The sequence below is a fragment of the Elephas maximus genome, chromosome 22 (genome assembly GCF_024166365.1).
Source record: "Elephas maximus indicus isolate mEleMax1 chromosome 22, mEleMax1 primary haplotype, whole genome shotgun sequence".
Classification (NCBI taxonomy): domain Eukaryota; kingdom Metazoa; phylum Chordata; class Mammalia; order Proboscidea; family Elephantidae; genus Elephas; species Elephas maximus.
The window spans coordinates 4640395-4663032 of record NC_064840.1 but is presented as its reverse complement, the minus strand read 5'-3'; the positions used below and the strand labels follow the sequence as shown (position 1 = coordinate 4663032).

The 22638-nt window shown below is 47.9% G+C and overlaps 2 long non-coding RNA genes across 2 annotated transcripts in view; one reads left to right on the top strand and one right to left on the bottom strand.

Moving 5' to 3' along the window:
- The window catches only part of LOC126065534 (uncharacterized), a 54604-nt gene extending 52555 nt beyond the window's left edge, over nucleotides 1–2049 (bottom strand). The window contains exons 1-2 of the long non-coding RNA XR_007514860.1: nucleotides 1960–2049; nucleotides 1528–1728 (exon numbers count right to left, since the gene is read on the bottom strand). This is a non-coding gene — a long non-coding RNA (uncharacterized LOC126065534). The remainder of the gene's footprint in view (nucleotides 1–1527; nucleotides 1729–1959) is intronic.
- LOC126065535 (uncharacterized) overlaps nucleotides 1–22638 on the top strand; it is a 91167-nt gene that overhangs the window by 43246 nt on the left and 25283 nt on the right. The window lies entirely within an intron of this gene.

Below are 22638 nucleotides of genomic sequence, written 5' to 3'. Positions count from 1 at the left end.
GGAGGGAGGGAGGGAGGGAGAGGGTTTTTTATTGATCAATCTGTAGATAAGAACTGCTTTGGGTGAAGGGAAAGACAACACTCAATACATGGAAGGTCAGCTCAATTGGACTGGACCAAAAGCAAAGAAGTTTCCGGGATAAAATGAATGCCTCAAAGGTCAGCGGAGCAGGGGCGGGAGTCTGGGGAACATGGTTTGAGGGGACTTCTAAGTCAATTGGCAAAATAATTCTATTATGAAAACATTCTGGATCCCACTTTGAAATGTGGCGTCTGGGGTCTTAAATGCTAACAAGCGGCCATCTAAGATGCATCAATTGGTCTCAACCCACCTGGAGCAAAGGAAAATGAAGAACACCAAGGTCACACGACAACTAGGAGCCCAAGAGACAGAAAGGGCCACATGAACCAGAGACCTACATCATCCTGAGACCAGAAGAACTAGTTGGTGCCCGGCCACAACCGATGACTGCCCTGACAGGGAACACAGCAGAGGACCCCTGAGGGAGCAGGAGATTAGTGGGATGCAGACCCCAAATTCTCATAAAAAGACCATACTTAATGGTCTGACTGAGACTAGAGGAATCCCGGCGGCAATGCTCCGCAGACCTTCTGTCGGCACAGGACAGGAACCATCCCCGAAGACAACTCATCAGACATGAAAGGGACTGGACAGTGGGTGGGAGAGAGATGCTGATGAAGAGTGAGCTAATTATATCAGGTGGACACTTGAGATTGTGTTGGCAACTCTTGTCTGGAGGGGGGATGGGAGGATAGAGAGAGAGGGAAGCAGGCAAAATTGTCACGAAAGGAGAGACTGAAAGGGCTGACTCAATAGGGGAAGAGCAGGTGGGAGTAGGGAGTAAGATGTATGTAAACTTATATGTGACAGACTGATTGGATTTGTAAACGTTCACTTGAAGCTTAATAGAAGTTAATAAAAAAAAAAAAAACCATGGTCATTGAGTTAGTTCCGACTCGTAGCTTCCCTGTAGGACGGAGCAGAACTGCCCCATAGGATTTCCAGTGCTGTAACCTTTACTGAAACAGACTGCCACATCTTCCTCCTGCAGAGCGGCTGGTGGGTGCGAACCACCGAGCTTTCAGTTAGCGGTTGAGCACTTAAGCACTGCATCACGAGAGCTCCTTCCAATAAGAACTAAAACCAAAAAAACCAAACCAAACCTGTTGCCTTCTAGTCACTTCCGACTCATAGTGACCCTACAGGACAGAGTAGACCTGCCCTATAGGGTTTCCAAGGAGCCTCTGGTGGATTTGAAGTGCTGACTTTTTGGTTAGCAGCCAAGCTCTTAACCACTGCGCCACCAGGGTTCTCCAATAAGAACTACTATTTATCAAATGCCACCACCCACAGGGAATTGTGCCAAACATAAGCAATTTGCAGACGTACTAAAATCTATATTAGTTACCTGCTGCTCCTGTGAAAAATTACCACGAAGTTAGTGGATTAAAAAATTTTTAAATTATCTTATGTTTCTGGAGCTCAGAAATCAGACATGGGTCTCACCTGGCTAAAGTCAAGGTGTCATCAGGACTGCTTTCCTTCTGGAGGCTCCACGGGGGCCTGCGTTTCCTCGTCTTTCCCAGTTTCTGGAAGTTGACCACATTCCTTGTCTTGCAGCCCCTTCCTCTATCTTCAAAGCCAGCCACATACTTCTCTCTGACTCTGCTTCTGTCTGCTTCACCAAGTCTTTCCCTCTCGGCAGTCCTGTCAATAGATGTTCACTGAGATTAACTCTCTCGTCCACGTCCACACAGTGGTGGGGCCTGGATGGACAAGGCTTGACTCTGGAACGCTGTGGGCCAGGCCCAATAGGCAGAGGGAAAGCCCCTGTACGTGACCACACTTGCCGTTGTCACCACAACCCCGCTCTCTCTCTGAGATATGCTCTGAGCTGGGCGGTGGAGGCTGGCAGGGGTGGAAAGGGCCCAGTCTCACCTGCGGAAACACTTCTTTTGGCCCACACGGCACTTACAGATTTACTTTAGCGTCAGTGGCTAGCACTAGACAGAGGAGATTCAACATACAGCTCCCTTCTGTTGACCACGGTGGGCGGCTTGGCAACCCTGGGCTCACAATCCTAAGAGGCTGTTGTTGGCAGAGGCTGCCCCACATTCCTGGCCCTACAGCTGACCCAAGCCAGCTCACTCTTCTGCATCGCCTGCTGGACACCTGCCAGCAGTGCAGCTGCCCTGGGGCTCAGGTGTGAGTCTGTGGCCTGGACTCTGTCACGGGAGAGGTGTGGGTTCCGGGGGTGAGAACTGGGTGACACACTTGCCCCCTTCCAGGGCTGAATGAAGTGCCAGCCTCTGGTCTTCTTCTGTCTCAGAGTCACCCCCTGCAGGACCCGGGGTCTGAGGCAGTAAACGGGATGGAGACCAGGTCTGTGCCTTGACTTCTTACACGTTCACAAGCGGACCACAGTCAGCGCGTGCAGGCTCTGTCTCCCCTGGGAGTATCCTGTGTTTCCTGCTAGAGGCAGGTTCTCTGGGGCCAGTAGAGCCCACTTCATCTTGCGGGGTGGGACCACTGAAGGGCAGCACGGTCAGACTCGGGAGCTTTGAGTGCGACTTCTCTTACCCATGGCCACCTTTGATTAAGAAATAAAACTGTCTGTTTTATTGAAAATCGTAACAAAAACAGATGCTGCCAGCTGAAAGAGTGACCCAAGAACTCGGCCTCGTAGTAAAATATACGTATTTGTTCCCCTTAGAAAAGATTGATTCCTATTCACAAAATAGAAGAAATAAAATAGGAAAGAATTGCAAAATGTATTGAAGGTGGCGTTATCCATAACTCCAGCCTGTTCACCATTTGGCAAGATTACTGCCAAAATATATCACTGTGTCTCTCGCAGAGGTAGATGGGGGCGCAAACGGCTTGTTTCGTTTGAGAATCAGAGCCAGGGCCCTGAGCTGACATCGACAAGGACGGTGTTTATATATACGACACGGGTCACGACACCTCGGGCTGACAAAGACGGAACGCAAAGTAGAAACTCTTCTTTTGAAATTGCTTTTGGGGAGCCAGTCACTGTGCGAACCCCCACACTCCCGGCCTCTCGTGGAGGGTGCGGTTCCTTTAGTTTCTCTCGTCTTTTCTGGGGAAACTCCTTAGGAAAGGAATGTGTAAAGTACGGTGTTAGGTCTCGCTGGAAGCAGCTTTGGATAGAGAAAGAGGCCAGGGCACTGGCTGGAAGGTGAGTTGTGTATTAGATGGTCATTCATTGCTTCTTCCTTACAAGAATGTATATTGAGCACCTACTGTGCTCCAGGCATTGGGGATATGATGTTAAAAATCCTGCTCTCAGGTAGTTTGTGTTATCGTGTGCGTGTGTGTGCACACATGCATACAGTTAACAGATTGACAACTGTATACCTGGTAGGCCGGGGGAGTAAAGCATGTGGAGAGAAATAAAACAGGAAGGACGTAGACAGTCCTGGTGGTGGTGAGGGGAGGTGACGAGGGAGTGATGGGCAAAGGCCCAGGTGAGCGTGGACCTAAACCAGCAGCAGGGGGGAGCATTGAGCAGAGATACCTCATCTTACCCTCCAGCCCCCCCCGGCTTCTTAATGCTCACAGTTAGAAGACAAAGCGACAGCCACTCCTGCCACAGAGAAACAATGCGGGTGAATTCTTTACACACGCAAAAACATCTGGACTGATACTTCAGATTTATAACCGAAAGATAGTGAATTTGATGTTGTAGTTAATTCCCTATTCTTAGATGACTAATAAGTTTGATTGTTCAGGAGTCGACAGTTTCATTCTGTCGGAATCGCCCCCCTCTGCCTGTGATGACGTACTGTAATTGTTTCAGGTTTGGAAGGAAATAAGATTTCCTTGGCTACCTGTAGCTGCAGCTTGTAGGATCTGTCAGGCCACCTCAGAGACACCTCGCAGCTACGGCATCTCTTTACTGCCAGGTGGAATGTCAAAGCAAGTTGACCGTGACTCTTCGTAGCTCCAGGTGAGCACCTAATTCTTGACCTATTGATCCGGGTAATTGGATCAATAACCAGATCTAATTATGAACAGATAATGGAATAGTATTCAGGCTGATGGGATGTGCAGACCCATTAGGTACTTTAGTGGGAAGCACACAGTTTGCTTCACGAGCAGAATTTGGCTCACAGAGCTGTCTCTGCAAGAGACCCCAGCTCGTCCCGGATTGTGTACCTGGCAGGGCCGAGGTCAGAGTGAAGCAGTGAGGCAGGGCCACTCAAGTACAGGGTCAGATCCTGTCTTTATTTAAAATTTTGGTATTTTGCGCATCATCAATATTTTTCCATTGATTTTGATTTTTTAAAAAATACTATATTAAAATGTTATGTATCTTGATTACTGAGTCTTTTCACGGCCCCTTAAATTTTGTGCCTGGGCCAGTGCTTCACTCACCTGGCCTAGTCCTGGCCCATTGTGGACGCTGTGCCGTCTGTGTGTGCTGTGCGCCCATCATTTTCCGTAGTAAACACAACTCTTTGGCATGGGAATTTTTAGGTGTCAAGATTCAGAGAGGTGACTTCACTTGGCCAAGGTCACACAGTGAAGTCAGCAGCTGAGATTCAAATCGGTCAATGAGACTCCAAGACATTCTGACACCTTTACACAAATTAAGATACTTGTGACACACCCAGAGCAAAGTGCACACTCCCCAGTGGTAAGAAATGGACTTTCTTCCACCTGGTGCCCAGTTCACCCTATCTCCAGACCACCCGCCAGCCCCAGGTCCCGGACAGACTTGTTCCACCACACAGTTCACCAGTGCGAGCAATGAAAACCCCAAAGCCAGTCCCTAGAGTTGAGACTCTTCTGTGCAGTTCCCAAAGCTCATGCGAACACCACAAACGTCACCCCCCAACAAGGAAGGAGGGAGAAGGGGCACTGGGGTGAGGATGGGGCCTGAGATATTTCAGCATGAAGGACTCAAACCCACAGAGTCAGACCGCAGCCCAGCACTAAGGTATCTGCATCTGTCAGCGTTTTGGATGAGGTCCCTTTGATGTGACATGACAAGCTGGAGGGAGAAGAGCCCAGAGTTCATTATCCTGAGCCATCTTGGAAAGTCTGGGAACAAGTTCTGAATTAGTTAAAATGTCATTTGACTAATGTGCACATGCTATTTATTTTATTGTGGAGCTGCTCCAAGGTAAGCAACGAGGCTCCTTCCTGCGGAAGGCCCTGTGGCAGCGGGCCTGCCCATCACTATTCGGAGAAGTGAGGGTTATTTGTAACTCCCCATTATTGGAGGAAACACACACATCTGGGACACTGTGGGATGGCCGTCAGCAGCTCCGATGAAAAATGGCCTGGGGTCGCATGTATAGTTTTCCATGGGTTTTGACCCTGCTCGTTGCTGTAAACACTAAGGGCATCTAAAATCCAGCCTGTTTAATCGCCCTAAATGATACCCTCTTGGGATTAAAAGGAGCCATTTTTTTTTTTTATTGTCTAGTGAGATCTCTACTTCCATCAGACAGTGAAACCCAGACGAGGCACCCTGATGGGCACATCAGCCATGGTGGGTACAGCAGGGGACTCAGCAGGGGGAGGGGGTTCTGACTCAGAACATGTCTGGGGACCTTGATGTTGGCCTGGGTTTGAGAAAGGATGGATATGTCTGAACTGGAAAACAATGGTTTGTACTGACGTTTGGCCCAGGGAACTTGGAACTTTTTACAGGGCTGCTTAGCAGGCTGACAAAGAGAAGTTTCATGTGTATATTTCCTGCTGATGGTGGGGTAGGGCAATTGCATCTGTCGTGTGGGATGAAAGAAATCAGCTAGACTCCCACACCCTTTCCATTCCACACAGTCATGGTTTTGGCTGCATATGGTGGTCTTTCTCCATTGCCTGTGTTTGGACCCTGGAAATCTAGGTTGGAGATTTCTGTCCACTTCTCTGGGTTTGTGCCATGAAACACACACCATCAAGGCTCAAGGGTCAGAGAAAGGTGGTAGAATTTTCCCTGGAGGAGGCAGAGAATTTATGCTAAAATCACAGTTATATTATTACTCAACACAAGCAGTGTTCCCACTGTGGCATTTTTAGGGTATCAAGAAAGGTCTCATCCAACCCTTCACTGTCTTCTTCACCCACCTCAAAGATTTTCGGCTCTTACTGTTAGAATCCCAGCTCCTTTGTGAATCCTCTGGATATTCAACCAGATTTTAAACAAGAGGGTTTACTGTTTCATACACCAAGAAGCCTAAAGCTGGGCAGTTTCAGGGTGGCCTTGGCTGCTCTTCCTTATCCCCAAGGACCCAGACTCTGCCTCTGTGCTGCGCCCTCCTCAGCATGTTGGTTGGACTTGTTTGCGGACCAGCTGGTTACGTGCAGCTGAACACATATAGAGTAGTATAGCCATCTCGTAAGGGAGCCCTGGCGGCCCAACGTTCAGTGCCTGGCTGCTAACCGAAAGATTGGTGGTTCGAATGCAGCCCGTGGCTCCTCAGGAGAAAGACTTGGCAGTGTGCTCCTGTGAAGATTACAGCCTAGCTAACTCCATGGGGCAGCTCTACTCTGTTACATGGGGTTGCTGTAAGTCAAAGTCCAACTTGATGGCATACAACAGCAGCCATCTCTTACGGATGGTTATTCCCAGCAATCATGCTCCAAGAAGCAGGAGCCAGGCAAGACTTCTGTGGGCTAGAAGCAGTGGGGAGCTAAGGCTGATAAAGTCACAAAAAAACAAATATACACATAATCTTCTAGCATATGACATAGGCATGGGTTTGATTAGGAAAACAGAACCAATACAAGTATTACAGAAATGAGAAACCTGATCTAGGAATTAGATCTTACACACATGTGGATTGAGTCTGGCAGGGGAAGGTTAGGAAGGCTGCAGTTGAGGGATCAGAGAAAAAGCCACTCTTCAGCACCTCTCCTGAAGCCCTGGAGAACTTCTCCAGGAGAAGCTGGGCCTCGTGGAGAAATGTAGTAAAGTGCTGTGAGCACAAAGTGCTAGCTCGTGGAGTGGACTGTGGATCCACCACACGTGCCCACCATGGCCTCCCAGCAATAATGGTTTCCTTCCACTTCTGCTGACCAAATCTCCCTTGAGTTCCCCTTGCAGGTAAACTATAACAGGAAGCCTAAAGGCAAAAGGATTCTGGGAAATGTAGTTCCCAGTCTTCGAAGAGAATCTTGGGTGGGGAGGCCTGAGGTGCCAACAGGTAGTTCAGCACAGACACGTATGTACCAAGGAAGAGGGAACAAATGCGTTTGTTGTTGTTGTCAAGTGAACTACATTTTATTCATTTATTCACTCATCAAATAGTGGCCACCTACTTAATACTCGTCGCTGTCTGGTACCTGGGATTTAACAGTGAACAAGCCAGACACCATCCTTGATGTTGTTGTTGTGTCTCACTGTGGTCATTGCAGATGTCCACTACTTGGGGATACCTTTTACTTCCCTGGGGGAGAAAGTGCCTGGCTTTTTGATAATTGTTTGTTGACTAGAAAGCCAATTTTGTTTGATCAAAATGCAAAATTCTATCTGACCTGAAGCTAAGTGGGAGCTTGGAAGGGGGTGGTATATGAAGAGTTAAGAAAAAGAAAAGAGAAACAGCACCTTACCTCCTTGTTTCCTGCTAGCCTCCTTTCTGGCCTTCTGTTCCTTTCCCAGAGAGCAGGCATCATCGGCATGCATTCTCTCTGGCTGTAGGAATGCGTCACTAAAGTGGTCAGAGGTGTCAGTGGTCAGCACCCTTCAGTGCTCCCAGAATCTGCATGCTGGCCATCACATTTGGGTTTTCCTCTTTTCTTATAGGACTCGGTTTTCACTGCCAGTCAGTACAGTCACCCCAGTCAACCAACCACTTTAAGAGAATCCACAACCCGTGTTTCGATTAATACTTGCCAGGAGCAAGTGACCCACCCAGCTGGGTTTTGGCTCCAGGATAGATGGAGGCAGAAGGCAATAGTGTCCCCACCTCCTTTCAAGAAGGTAAGGACCATCGTCAGGCCCTCCTCTGAGTTCCGCTAAAGGAGAGAGTGCTAAATATATAAGGAGAACCCAAAAAAACCCAGTGCCGTCGAGTCGATTCATTCTCAAGCTGGCTCCCAGTTTGCTCTGACAGTTTTATGGTTTCACTGTAGTGATTCCGGCAGGATATACCTGTGTTTATGTTCAGATTAAACCGACAGAGCAGAGAGGGTGAGAGCCGGCCATCGCTGTGCTGTGAATGGAGGACAGGTCCTGGTGAGCTTCAGCTTCTTACAGGCTTTCGCTTTAGCGGATTCATAACACAGAGACTTGGGGGAGAGCATATTAGAGAAGAAACACTTCCTAAATGACAACCACGGAGGAAAGGAGGCTCCGGTCATTTATTGATCAGTTAGAGAAGTTTCCACAAGTCGGTAGGTAATATTTGTTGGGCTGCTCTGTACTGGTGAAATGAAAAGCTGTGTCAGGGGAGTGCTCGGCAGACATTCCTCTTATTTCCTCCTTCCTTTTTTTTTTTATGTAGTGCTGGGAGGATCCCGCCACTCAGAGCTAGAAATTAATATCGCACTCATTTAATATGGGAAACGAAAGCAAGGGTATGAGATGGAGATATTTTGGGCTTAGAACAATAACTCCATCGATTGACTTGAATGTGTTTAACTCTGACAGCAAGACATTCCATCTGCCTGAGTTAATCACGGCTCCCAGCAGCAGACAGGAGCTTGTGCAGCAGTTGAGCTAGAGGGGCGTGTGGGCTGGTAAACCAGATGTCCCGAGCTCCCAAGTCTGTGTACTTCAAATGGCCCAAAATTATTTGTGGATATGGGTGGATTAACATGGACAGACATATTCAGTTCACAGATATTGTGGGATTTTCCCAAAGTTCCCAAATTAATTTATAATCCAGGGTTAGGATTTCAGTTATTTGCATTGTAAGCTTAGTATGCCAGCTACTGAATCCATATGTGTGCCTGGGGGCCATTTTGAGACCATTTGCTGAACATGAAAAGTAAGCCAATATGATTCTCACCACATCCACAATAGCACTTGGAGGAGGCATCTGGGGCTGAGCCATCTCCCATCTGTCCATCCACAGTCACTCCGATGTGATGGGCCCAACTGGCCTTTGGACATAGTCACTCGTCCCCGCTGTTGAAATTAAATCAGAATCGTGCCCAGGGGAGAGAGGAAGACAAAAACGCACACAGGTAATTGCCTCAAATAACATATTGTGTAGTTAGGAGGCACAAAGAAAAATTGGGAATTATAAATTGAGGAAAAGCAGGAAACAGTTCACGTGAACCCCACTCATGCACTGGGGTGGGGGGTGGAGTGTGCTTCTTTCGCTTCATCAGGGCAGCCCCACTCGCCTCCCTTCACATCCAGATACTTCCCTCCCCGTAAGGGGTCTGGAGTGTGAGTTTCTCGGTCACTACAGTCTGTTATTTTCTCAGAGTCCAAAACAAAAGTAGGCACTACTCAAGAGTGCGTGGACGGGCGAAACGAAGTGTGTTTCCCGGGGACGTGATAGAGCTTGCTGTCACGTGGCCCACCCTCTCCTCTCCACCAGGCTCACCATCTGAATGAGGTTGGGAAGAGCGGAATCATGCATGCAACTGTTCCTTGGTACAGTCACGTCCTGAACGCTTTCGAGGTGTTCTCTTTGGAGAATGACACCCACTCTTGACCCATGACATTTGCTTTGAGTTGTGTTGTGGTTAAATGCCATCCATAGGCCTCCTGATTGCTGTAGTTACATGAGCCCCAGACCATAAATACCCCAGAGAAACTACTGTGTTTGATGCGTCCTTAAAGGGGCTTTATGTTGGAAGTGTGGCACTTGACTGTTGATGTTCCTGACAGAGGGCAAAGCTAAGAGGCAAGAATAAGAGAGTGGACACTCACCTGACTGTTGTTCCAATGTGGCCCTGTCCTGGACAGTGTCTCTTCTGGACACGAACAATGTCAGAACACATCCAGTCTGCTCATATCAGCAGTAGACGCTGGTGGGTTAGTTGTCTATTTGCCATTTGTCTTAATATCATAAAATATTGACAGGCCACTAATTTCAACCATCTGAGGTTTCAGTTTTTAAAAAGCAAGTTTAAAAAGCAGGGCAAGCTACCATTATTGCTTAGTGGAATCCTGATGGGAGAGGTGGGGGATACTTTAGTTTTAGAAAGTCTGTTTCCAGTCGAGATCCACACCCAACCCCCTAGCCATTAACACAGAGGCACTGGATGGGCTTCATCCCTAAGGAGAACCCAGGGCCTTTTGACTGTGGGGCAGGGTGGCCCATAGCAGAATGAAGTGGAAGATGGGGAAGGACAGAGGCACACCTGTGCCAAATTGGGCAGCATTTCCTGTCTACCAGCAGGAAAATCTCCTCACCCAGCTCTCACTGTCTTCGTTGAGCGATGCCCTTGCCCTGTTCTTGTTTTTCACTCTCCTTTTGGTCCCTGCTCTTTCTATAATAGGACTACCCAAAGGTCAAGATCACAGTATGGTGGGTGGACAGAGAATCTGTGGGTAATGGAGTTAAGTCCTGCCATCTTTAGGAGAGCAAGGCAGTGAGAGAGAGCGAGAAAGAGAACTAGCAAATGGTGCACTAACGAGCAGTTTACCATTGACGAATAGGGCTCGATCCCACTGGTGACTCATGGAAGACCGTGCAGAACAAAGCTCAGAGCTGGCCTGCCTTAGGGGCAGGGGAGCTGGTGTGGTATCCACCCTCCCATCGTCCCTTGAGGGTGATCCCCAGGCATTAACTTCTCAGCATGTCCATCTTGATCTGTGGCAGAAAATCAAACCTGCTGCCACAGAGTTGATACTGACTCATTGCGGCCCCATGTATTACAGAGTAGAGCTGATCCGTAAGGTTTTCTTGGCTGTAAACTTCATGGAAGCAGATCGCCAGACATTTCTTCCACCTGGATGGGTTCAAACTGCCAACATTTAGTAGCTGAGTGCAAACGCTTGTGCCACCCAGGGGCCTCCTTGATCCATAGGCTCACAAGTTCCTGCTACCATAAAAAAGCCTTTAGGCAGTGTCCTTGTGATTCTTGCAATAGAAAGCATGGGTGTGCCAGGAACCCAGAGTGCTGAGGGATTTGCCTGGGGCCCTGATGATGTCTTCTACTTGCTGAATGCCTAGCCTTCTAGTTTTCTCCCCCAAGGAAGAGCTACTCTCATCTGGGCGCTAGAGGAGTTAGCTTCCACCCTGAAAGCCCCCAAGGAAGGAGACTGAGTGGATTCTGAAGCCTGTGCCTGAGTTAGCCGGACAGTGTAAGAAAGGGCTTTCTCTCATCCTCTCAAAGCTCTTTGCAGCTTAGAAGCCAGACCTTACATCACCCCTTCCCAGAGAGAGAAGGCCCTTAGATGGTCTCCAGTTCAAGTCTACCCTTCTGTGGAAAAAGGCATCTGCCTAGGGGCTTATCTTACCAGCTCCTTTCCCAGAGGACACACAAATGGCACTCTGGGTTTTAAGTGCACAAGGGTATCTAGGAGTCTTCCCAAGTCCAAATAAAACACTGGTTGAGCTGTGTTAAACACCGACAGTGTGACGCTGCTGGCCTGGGTGCCTGATATCCTTTATTTCATTGAATCCCCCAATATCTGTATTTTACCCTTTTGTGAGTGAGGTCCCTGAGGCTTAGAGAGGTGAATTCCCTGGAGTCACAGAGCAGTTAGTGGTGAAGTCAGGATTTATACCCAATCCTTCCAAATCCTCAATTGGTGATCCTAACCACGGGCCTCTTTAAGGCTGGCTATCACAATAGAATAAATTCAAAATGCCACCATTTTCCTTTCCACCCCAAACACAGGAGGATCAGGGACGGAAAGATTAAAGACAACCAGTGTCATGGTTTGCTGATTGGAATGGATCCCAGCCTTGAAAATGTCACTACCAATTACATGTGTGACCTTTTCACATTTTTTTCAACCTTTTAAGATAGTTTCTTTCTTTCCAGAAATGTGGTAAGAGATTAGTTTCTGGATAACCTCAGAGAGCACAGTTGAACTAGCAATTTCATCCTCTGGGAGGGGTCAGCTATGAAGATATTACAACAGCCTTTCCTGGGGCCAGTGGGGGAGAGATATCTGGAGTTCACACCTCCTGTGTTCACGGGAGGAAAGCATCAGAGACTCATACATATTTATATTAAGTAACAGAGTAAATGCCAGATCTTTTTTTCTCTTGTTAACACACAGAAAAGTAAATGACCCATAAAAAAAAGAATTTTCTCTACCATGAAAGGTTTTAAATATGCAAACATTTTGATACCTAATAGAGCAGGTCCTAAAATGAGTTTGGTATGTTTTCTTGATAGAGGTTTTACAGAAACTTGGTCGGTGTACAGGTTTAACATTTTGTTCTGATACATTCCGAAACCCATTTTTTTGGATGATTCTCATTATGTAGCATTGACATCTGTAAGTATGTGTGCGCATGCGTGTGTGTTGGAGCCCCTGAGTGGTGCAAATGGTTACCATGCTTGGCTGCTAACCAAGAGGTCAGAGGTTTGAGTCCACACAAAGATGCCTTGAAAGAAAGCCTTGATGATCTGCTTCCGAAAAGTCAGCCATTGAAAACCTTACGGAGCACAGTTCTGCTCTTACACACATGGGGTCACCATGAGTGAGCCTACTCGATGGCAACCACTTGGCATTTGTGTATGATGTGTGTGCATGTACGGGTGTATTTGTGTGGGGTGTGTGCACAAGCGTCTGTGTGTGGGTACATGCATGGGTGCATGTGTGTGTGACTTTGACCTCTAGACTGAGGTCATTCACTCCCAGGCCTGCAACCCCGCCTCAGGTTGACCCCATATCTATGGTCTCAGGGAAGGCAGGAGATGCCTCTGAGCTGCCTGGTGATTGCTTTCTCTTGGTATATACCTGTAATTCTCAAGGATCTTCTGTTCTGACCCTATCACGCTGGCTATTGAAAAAGTACACTTTGCGGAATATGCTTTTTCATTAGTGGCTGTTAGCGCCATGACATGGTCATTTTGAAGCTCCCCAGACTCATCACAGTTTATCAGTCACCCTTAGCCCTCAGGTGACGATTAAGAGTCCTTCGCATCTTAGAGGTTAGTGCCACCTTCTACATCAGTTCACAAGATGCAAGATTATAAAATATCACAACCAAATTAAATGGCAAATGGAGAAGGAAGTTAATCAACACCAGCACCCTTCAGGTATCCTTATCTGGACTGTCTAAATCCTTATCTGCATTGGCCGCCCTCATTTTGTGGAATATTCTTTCCAGTAAAGGCAATTCAACAGATACATCATTAAATGCAATTCAGTGTTTGTATCATTGTGATCATGTTCCTAGTTATATAGTCACAAAGCAGAAAACATGTGTTGTGTGACCTGTGCTTTGTTTTGGCAAATAAGAGCAATGTAGGCATTGTCATGCATTGAATTGTGTCCCCCAAAAATATCCATCAACTTGACTAGGCCATAATTCCAAGTATTGTGTGATCGTCTACCATTTTGTCATCTGATATCATTTTGCTATGTGTTATATACCCTATCTCTATGATGTTAATGACATGGGATTAGCAGCAGTTATGTTAATGAGACAGGACTCAATCTGCAAGATTAAGTTGTGTCTTAAATCAATCTCTTTTGAGATATAAAAAAGAAGTAAGCAGAGAGACACGGGAACCTCATACCACCAAGAAAAAAGAGCCAGGAGAATAGCGCGCCCTTTGGACCTGGGGTCCCTGCACCTGAGAAGCTCCTCAACTGAGGAAGATTAATGACAAGGACCTTCCTCCAGAACTAACAGAGAGAGGAAGCCTTCCCTTGGAGCTAATGCCCTGAATTTGGACTTCCAGCCTTCTAGACTGTGAGAGAAAAAACTTCTGTTAGTTTGAAGCCATCTACTTGTATTTCTGTGATAGCAACACTAGATAATGAAACAGCCATCCAGGTCGTTTCTCATACAGAGCACCCAGACTGTAGCGGGGTACAGACATCCAGGGCATTTCTCATACAGAGCACCCAGACTGTAGTGGGGTACAGACATCCAGGTCGTTTTTCTCATACAGAGCACCCAGACTGTAGCGGGGTACAGACATCAGGTCATTTTTCTCATACAGAGCACCCAGACTGTAGCAGGGTACAGACATCAGGTCGTTCTTCTCATACAGAGCACACAGACTATAGCAGGGTACAGACATCCAGGTCGTTTTTCTCATACAGAGCACCCAGACTCTAGCGGGGTACAGACATCCAGGTCGTTTCTCATACAGAGCACCCAGACTGTAGCGGGGTACAGACATCAGGTCGTTCTTCTCATACAGAGCACCCAGACTGTAGCAGGGTACAGACATCAGGTCGTTCTTCTCATACAGAGCACCCAGACTGTAGCAGGGTACAGACATCCAGGTCGTTTTTCTCATACAGAGCACCCAGACCATAGTGGGATCTCCTGGAACTTGGGGATCTGGTTAAGGTGGTCTGAAACTGTGCAAACTGTGTTGGGGGGGCATCTGACCTTCTAACCTTACAAGGGGAAAAGAGAATCAAGATCAACAGCCCAAGGCCGATTCCTATGAGGTGGGAGTCAGACAGGCCTCCTCTCTCTGTCATCCTTACCAGTCCTGATACCAACCATCCCTCCACGGGTACTCTGTCTTCTCTGCTGGGTTCCGTAATTCATTGCAACGGCCACAGGTAGTACTCCTGGTCACGGGGTTATTAGGGAAATGACAAGTTACAGTTCAGATTCAGGAACTCTCAGGATACAATTCTTCGATCAGGACAGCCTCTTCCCAGCCATGTTCGTAGGCAGGCCTCTCCCTGGCCCTCGGTCTCTGCCCTGCTCAGGCAAGTGTTGCAGAGCTCTTTTAGCTCTGCCCATAAGTGCTCTGAGGCACCCCACTTGGCAGCAAGCCTCCTGCCCAAAGGCACTCAGCTTTCTGGCTCCGTGGTCTCCTGCCACTGTTTCTCGCCATCTTCAGTGTTACAGCTCTCTCTCTCTCTCTCCCCTCTCTCTCTTGCCCCGACCTTAGTTCCAGAAGCTTCTCAGGGCAGGGATCTCACGTCCAAAGGACACACTCCACTCTTGGCCCTGCTTCCTTAGTGGTGGTGGGATCCTCCCTCTTCTCTGGCATTGGATCTCTTAAGCCTACTGGGATGGCAGAACTGACCAGTCCTCTTGGTGGAGCACAATTACCTGATTTTCACAGTTCCACCTAATCACTTGGGTGGGAATTACAAGACCATGGTGAGAAAAGCCATACACAAGCAATCCATCGCAGCGCAGAAGCCCTGTTTTTCTTCTGTGGAAGTTCGAAGCCTTCTCTAGGTATTCTGAGAATCCCTGAGGCTTATGATCTTAAGATCACTTCTGCCTGTGGTTTTTAATTCCAAGCCTGTCTGTCTTGTGCACCCCACAATTCCAGGTTTAAAACTCAGCCCCTCCCTTCGCTTTCACACGAGCTTATTCACACAGCTATTTGAGAGTTGTAGTGGACAGTTGAACATGGTGGTGGGTGAAACAGACAGTTAATAAACCTGCACTTACAATACCCTTGGTCCTTGTGCCATAGGTAAATGTGCTCAGAAGCCCACCTCCATTATCCATGGGCTCTTCACTCCTTGCCATGGACGCTGGGCGTGAATACCCAATGGAAATGGCCATCAGCAGAAAGCCCGAGTGGGGCTTAAACTCAGACCAGGCTCTGCTGGCCGAGAAGTGTGTCCTCAGGGAGGGAACTGTGCTGGCCAACGAGGGCCGCATTTTCTAATCCACACAGAGGTATGCTGTCGGTGGGCCAACACCTAGGGCCTCACCTGCCCTGCTCTGCCCACCCTGCTCTCTGTTCTCACCTTCAGCCTTAGAAATAATGCTGCTTTCCTTGCTTTCTCACAAGGAGCAGCTAAACAGTGCTCTTTGTTTTAGTTTTGCTTGCTTGCTCTCTGGTTAATGCCTATGCTCACAAGACCTTCGTCCCCAGTGGCCTGTGCAGGCACCTTCTGAAGCAAAGGGAGTTGCCTTCCTTAGGGGACTCCTGCTGCAGCCTCTCGAGCTGATGGGTATTGTTTACCCTGCTTTTCTTTACTTATTTTGTTCCTCCTTTCCTGCCTTCTTTTTTTTCTAGTAGTTTGGGCGTTTAATATCCAATTCTTTTTTAAAGTGGTTGGATTTGGCTCCATTATGCTTAATGATGGATGCATTTTCTAGTTGTAATTTTCCAGCTGTCATAATTTCTGCTATGGTATTAGCTGCTGTTGAAACATGTACAACAGAATGAAAGTTGCCTGGTCTTCAGACATGTTCAAGATCATGGGTATGTTTGTCCACTGTTGTGGCCACTGTGTATTTTGAGTGCCTTCCAACCTTAGGGGCTCATCTTCCAGCACTATATTGGACAATATTGTGTTGTGATCTGCAGGGTTTTCATTGGCTAATTTTCGGAAATAGGTCTTCAGGTCTTTTTTCTTATTCTTAGTCTGGAAAAAATGCTGCGCTGAAATCTGTCTACCACGGGTCACCCTGCTGGTACTGGAAATACCAGTGGCGTAGCTTCTGGCATCATAGCAACATGCAAGAGTACAACAAACTGACAGATAGGTGATGGTATGCCTCTGCTAAACCAGAAAACCAAACTCCTGGCTGTTGAGTCGATTCCAACTCATAGTAGGCCTATAGGGCAGAGTAGAACTGCCCTGCAGGGTTTCCAAGGAGTGCCTGGTCGATCTGAACTGCCGACCTTTTGGTTAGCAGGAAAGTGCTTAACTACTGGGCCACCGGGACTCTATACCTCTGCTAAACCAAAAACCAAACCCCCTGCTGTCGAGTTGATTCCGACTCATAGCGACCTCTGCTAAAAAAAAAAACTCTGCTAAGACCCTCTAAATTCCTGCTAGAGGAGTAGAATATACAGGGTCTCCTCGCTGGTTCAGTCAACACATGTGCCCATTATTTCCTGGGGCACCTTCACCGTTTTGCTCCCGCATCCATTTCCGTTCTGCCTCTTGCCTGTCCCCAGCTGGGCAAAGCCCGGGCTCTCTTACGGGGCCGAGTCGTCCCCCGAGACAGGCCAGCTGCAGCAACATCTCCAAGGAGCACTGGCTTTCGAGACACTTCCATAAAGGCCTCTGTCTAGACACTTTCTTTGCAACAAACACCGCAATTCACGGGTTTAAATAAACTGTGGAAAACATCGAAGTAAACTCTCTGTGAAGATACTCTTCAGTGGCTTCCTGACAGAGTCCAGCAGGGAGGCGGGAAACATTCCGTCCTCCTTTGACTATCTTCGCTTTTCATAATCCCGAGTAACGAGCTATTTTTTGAGGTTCTTAGGTACCAGAATGTGGGATCCGAGTCAGTTTCCATAATGAACGAGTGTTTCTTCACGTCGGAACTGTAGGATGTCTTCCAAATTTCACCATTAATACTTGAGTTTTGCATCATTAATTTTATATCTTGATATTAAGCACTATAAGTGTATTAAGTTGAAGTTGTTTTGAAATTGATTCTGTCAGGTGAATCTGGGTTTGCACCAGATCGCACCAGCTTGCCGCGCAGCGGTTTTATCATTTCGCTTCCTCTCCTTTGAGCCACCTGCTCTGATGGAACTTGACTTGCATTTGCCAACATCACACCACTTTGCTCTGCAGTGACCTGCTCCAGGCATGGCTCCACTGGAAGAGCGTGCGGGTGTACCCTACTCAACACGAGGAAGCGCCCTTTGTATGGTTCTATATGTGAGGGGTGCCCCCTTCTTTGAGCAGTGTACGACCTGTGCGACTGTGTGTGATGGCATTTCCAACACCTCGCTCTCAGGCCTTCCCTCATTGTGGTCATGCTGTTCCCTCAGTTGGAAGGTCCTCATGCATCAGATCCCCAGTGGTTACCGGGAACCTGCCCCTGAGTTGGGACCTAGTGATAGAAGTGAGGGTACAACGTAGCCTCTGCCCCTGCCCCTGCCCCTGCCCCTGCCCCTGCCCCTGCCCCTGCCCCTGCCCCTGCCCCTGCCCCTGCTGGGAGAGGCGGGCAGTAAACAGGGTTTTCTGTTGATTGTGGGCCTCAGAATGGTACGTTGGGAGCTTCGACTCAGGTGTCAAGAAATGTAAGAGGAGATTCTTCAGCGAGGTGCGAGACAGGCCTCCAGGAGGACATGTCAAGATCAGTCACTGATGGTGGCCGTCATGGATTGAATTTGCCCCCCAAAATGTGTGTCAACTCGGCTAGGCCATGATTCCCAGTATTGTCTTGTTGTTCACCATTTTGTCATCTGATGTGATTTCCCTGTGTGTTGTATATCCCGCCTCTATGATGTTAATGAGGCAGGACTCAGTCTACAGGATTAGGTTGTGTCTTAGGTCAGTCACTTCTGAGATAGAAAAGAGAGAAGAGAGCAGAGAGACATGGGGACCTCATACCACCAAGAAAAAAGAGCCAGGAGAATAGCATGTCCTTTAGACCTGGGGTCCCTGTGCTGAGAAGCTCCTCGACTGGGGAAGATGGATGACAAGGACCTTCCCCCAGAGCTGACAGAGAGACAAAGCCTTCCCCTGGAGCTGGTGTCCTGAATTCAGTACTTATAGCCTCCTCAACTGTGAGAGAATAAATTTCTGTTTGTTAAAACCATCCACTTGTGGTATTTCTGTTATAGCAGTGCTAGATGACTAAGACAGGTGCCCACCTTGTTGGAGGTGGTAATAAGTCAGGGTAAGTGTTTTTTTTTAAGTGATAGAGGGCTGGGGAGGAGGGTGTATTTAGACATACCTGGTGTATAAACCCCACCCCACCTCAAGCAGGAAGCAGGGAGGTATCACCCCAAGCCCAGGCTGGTGAAAGGGACTTCATGAGTCCCTGCATTGAAGGGCGCAGTGGAAGGTTCCCAGCTCGCACCAAGAGAGACTGTGCCTGTCTGATGGGGCCGGAGGAGCCCTGGTGATGCAGGGCTTAAATGCTTGGCTGTTAACCAAGAGATCAGTAGTTCAATCCTCACCAGCTGCTCCTTGGGAGAAAGATGTGCCAGTCTGCTTCCATAAAGATGACAGCCCTAAAAACCCTGTGGGGCAGTTCCACTCTGCCCTATAGGGTCGCTATGAATTGGAATTGACTCAACGGCAACGGATAAGAATAAACAATGTCAGTTACAATCAAATAGACAACCAAATGTAGGATTCTTCCCAATTTCTGTGATGTTAATGTGGATATTTGGATCACTGGAATTTAAGTTACTATGGTTTTTGTATGTTTGCCTGACTCCTGTCCCCAGCTAGCCTGTGAGTTCTTTGAGAACATGGATAATGATTTTTATTTCTGTGTATAATAGGTGATAAAATCATGGATAGAGATTAATGAACTATACATAGTCAGATCACCTGAAGGGATTGTCAAATGTTTCAATGTGTCATGAGGGTCTTTTACCTTTTTAATACGGAAATCTAAACTTTTGGAAGAAAAACCGGAAAAAAAAATGGCATGATTGATCTTTTAAAAGTCCTTCCTCCCTCTCTCCCTCCCTCTGCCACTTCCTCCCTCCCTCCTTTCCTCCCTCTTCCCCTCCCTCCTTCCCTCCTTTCTTTCTCTCTTCAGTATTTAGGTTTAGAGAAGGAGAAAGACAGAAGGGAGACAGAGAGGGAGAACACGGGGGAAGGCAGCGCATTTAGACACGGCTAACTCACCCTGTGAATTACAAACCAGTTGTCTTCTGTCATTTTACACGCGCTATTTGAATCTCCTAAAGCCACAAATTGTTTCAGTCCATTGACTTTACCCTTTCTCTGAAGCTATAACTTTACTTTTATTTTACAAAGAGTTGCCTTTTATACTTCCTTAGGAACCCAGATTTTATCTTAATTTTACATTGATTGGTATCTTGTTTCCTAAAAAAAGGAGTTGAGAGATAAAAAACCAGATGACTAAGCTATGAGGTCTCACGCACAGAGGATTAACTGCCAGCGCTCGGGGGGCTGGCGAAGTGTGGGTGAGCGGCCCTCAGAGAGTGGGGGAACAAGAGTTGGCCATGTTTGCAGTGTTCAAACATCTGGGTGTCTGTAAATATCCTTCCACTGAGGTGGTAAATGCGGAACAGCCATCTGAACGTTTGGGTAAGATTTTCACTTTTCAGATGGGTTTCTAAAGACTGCTGCACATAGGAGCTTTCAGTGTCGCTCCTTACGCTTCTGGTTTTTCACAGCTGCAAGACATGACACAGTAAATTAGACAGTGGGCATCCTAAAAATTGTGGTAACGGGCCTCTCTCTATCCCATAACTGCAGGCAGCTGTGGTTCCAGAACTGTTTTGGATTTCAACTTTGGTGTGGGTATTAGTGTCCTTGGGCTTCCAGTAACAAAGTGCCACCAAGTGGGTGGCTTATGAGAACAGAAATTTATTCTCCCACAGTCCTGGAGGCCAGAAGTCCAAATTCAGGGTGTCAACAGGGCCAGGTTCTCTCTGAAGGCTTTATGGGGAGATCCCTTCTTGCCTCTCCCAGCTTCTAGTAGCCCCAGGCATCCCTTGGCTTGCAGCTGCTTCACTCCAGTGTCTGCCCCATCCTCACATGGCCGTCTTCCCTGTGCATCTCTGTGTCCCTTGTTCTCTTGTATTGTCCACCACTCAGATTGTGTTAGGACCCAGAGTACTCCGGCATGACCTCACACTAACTTAACTGGTATTAAGTGTTTTATTTTTGGGGGTTATTAGCATAATAATTTTACTAAGTATTAAATTATTAATATTCTTACTGAGCAACAGTTAAGCACCAGGCATCGTGTGAATTGCTTTGTATGGATCCTCTCATTCATGTCATCCAACCAAACCCAAATCCACTACCGTCAAGTCGACTCCGACTCATAGTGACCCCACAGGACAGAGTAGAACTGCCCCATGGAGTTTCAAAGGAGCATCTGGCGGATTTGAACTACCGACCGCTTGGTTAGCAGCTGTAGAACTTAACCACCACACCACCAGGGTCTCCTGTTATCCAACAGTCCTTTGAAATTGTGACTATAATTATACCCATTTTACAGGTGAGAAAGCTTGATTTGTCTAAGGTCACTCACCTCTCATGGAGCAGCAGCAAGAGTGAGCCCAGTCCCCTCTGACCCTAAAGCTATGCTCCTCACCAAAGGCAGAAAAAAATTATAATATCCCACGCAGGCCGGGAGCGGGGTGGCGGAAGCCAGGAGGGCCATTTTGGGTGGGGCATGTCATTCAAGAAAAGCCTCAAAAGGAGACTGCAGTGTCATCTGGAGAAGAAGCTGAGGACTTTACCAGCCACCTGAAGACATTTAACTACTTTAAACAGTGCCGGAGTTCAAAACACGCACTGTGCTGTGGATTAATACATAGTGCCATTTCCTCGTGACCAGCACAATTGCATAAAACTATTGTCATGTGTTAAAAGTACTAATTCATAGGATGTAAACACGTGAAGAGGCCTGTGGTAGAATTCTCGCCTTCCATGCAGGGGACCCGGGCTCAATTCCCGGCCGTGCGCCTCATGGCAGCCACCACCCGACTGTCGGTGGAGGCGCGTGTGTGTTGCCGGGATGCTGAGCAGGTTTCAGCGGAGCTTCCAGACTAAGACGGACTAGGACACAAGGCCTGACGATCTGCTTCTGAAAATCAGCCAGTGTGTGTTGAACTGGTCCCATCCTCATTCAGTCGTGGGGATGGTGCAGGACCAGGTAGCGTTTCATTCCATCGTGCATGGGGTCACCAGGAGTCTGGGGCCAACTCGACGGCAGCTAACAACAACAACAAACTTGAAAGACACCACCGCAGATTCTATGCACTCGTATCGGCATTTCACCTTTTAAAGAAAACATACTTGGCCTGTCGGGTCAAAAAATAGAATTGTCTGGTTCTCCAAGGAGCTCTCCTGGGCCCAGATTCTGTGAGTGGCCTCCAGGCAGTGTGACAGAAATAAAGCTTGTGTGTAAGTGATGGAGAAAGTCTCCACGGAGGGGAGTGGACAGACTCATGGCCAGTCTTGTTCATTCAATTACGATTCGGTGTTTACAACCACAGGGAAACATTGAAGAGTCGGCAAACAGAACCCAGGGTCCCTGGGCAGCCTCATCTTCTCCATCGCAGGGCAGGGCTGGCCTCAAGTGAGGAAGGAGAGCCTCTCTCTCCACCTGTCAGTGAGGACCATGGGACAGGTGAGTGGGCTGCCCAGGGCACCGGCTCGCCAAGCAGCAGATGGAGTGGCCCTGGCCTCCACGCCCCGGTTCTACAGACCCTACCTGGGGACAGGTGAAGCGCCAGTGAGGGCAGAGCTGTCAAGCTGAGGGACACCGGCTGAGCCCCTGCCCGTGGACACCATGTGCGGGAACGCCGGCCTGGGCAGGTAGTGCTGGTCCCCGCCCCACATACTCCGGCGAGCCCTGTAATGCCAGGAATCCACGTGTTTAATGAGCTCCGTTTTCATCAGAGAGAGGACGGTGTCTCCCGTGTTGATGCTTTCTCAAAACACATAAAATATTGACCACGGCAGTTTTCACAGATGGTCCAGAAATTGACTGTTGAGTGGTGATCTCACTTTTATGTTTCTTAAAATTGCTTTATTTCCCAGGCCTAAAGAATTAATTGGCCGGTGTACACAATAGCTTCTGAGCATGAAAAGCTATTTGATCTATAGACAAATTAAACCATTTTCTTCTTAGACTTTATAGCTCT